The sequence below is a fragment of the Arachis ipaensis genome, chromosome B4 (assembly GCF_059453495.1).
Source record: "Arachis ipaensis isolate K30076 ecotype BB chromosome B4, ASM5945349v1, whole genome shotgun sequence".
Taxonomy (NCBI): domain Eukaryota; kingdom Viridiplantae; phylum Streptophyta; class Magnoliopsida; order Fabales; family Fabaceae; genus Arachis; species Arachis ipaensis.
The window spans coordinates 113,957,194-113,958,386 of NC_142439.1; positions in this window are offsets into that span (position 1 = coordinate 113,957,194).

The window sequence follows — 1,193 nt, forward strand, 5'->3', positions numbered from 1 at the left end:
AGTTCCTTGAGAAGATGACCCAAGGTTTGAATACTTCGGTTATCAATTATAAAGGGGTTTGTTACTTGTGACAACTAAAATGTTTGTACGAAAGGATTCTTTGTTGGTTTAGAAGCTATACTTACAACGCGATCATATTTTTGTATTTCTTTACCGGTAGAAAAACTGATCGTCAAAATGGCGCCGTTGCCGGGGAACTGCAAACGTGTGCCTTATTATTGGTTATTGTAAATATTTTTCTTTTAATTGTTTATTTGTTTTTGTTTTTCCCTTTTTATTTCTATTAGCTACTATGAATTCTCACCCCTCTCGCTTTGAGTTTGGTTCTAAATTTGTTGAAAGGAATAGAAGCTATAACAGGAATATGCATCAAGGTCTAAGCAATCAAAGATGGATGGAGCCAAGAGGCCCTGATCAACCCTTTAGGCAACAACACCCTCCAAGATATCATGGGCAAGGACCGCTCTACAACCCTTTACAAACTTAATCCCCCTACCCTCCTGTATGGTAAACTCTCGCACAGCATCCTTGAACTCTTGTTTGGTATTGAACTTCATGCCCACTTGAAGTTTCAGCTTACTGAATCTCTGGCCCTCTTGGAGGATGGGAAAATCATCCGAATCCCCATCAGAATCCAACTCATCCTCCGAATTAGGAGGAGTTTTCATCTCCTCCAAGTGCCACAAGTTGGCTCCATCAGATTCTGCACGAGGGTCAAGAGCTTCATACAAAATTCCTTCCCCTGGAGTTTCTAGAATACTGAGGTCCACCTCTACATATGATAAATCCTCAACAATTGCATCATAAGCTTGCATAATAGTATCTTTTTCTATCTTCTCCTTTCCTTTAGCCATGCCTGAATTCTTTTGAACCTTGATGACCTCTTTCCTAATTGGTTTCGAATTCTTGCAACTAATTCATCATCATTGCTAGAGTTGGCCTCCTGCACTGGGACATAAGATGTATCCTCTAAGCTTCCATCATCACTTGTTGATTCATTTGTAGTTAAATCTACATGAAGAGGTTGCTTGCCTTTGTTAGTACTCCATCCCTTTGCCTGAGATCTTGTAATTCTTTTAGGTGGGTTAAATTTGGGTTTGGGTTTGAAAGTGAACTTAGACTTGGACTTTAGTTGAGTTTTGTTGGGCTTCAAAATGTGCTTGGGCTTTGGAATTGGCTTTTGATTATGTTTC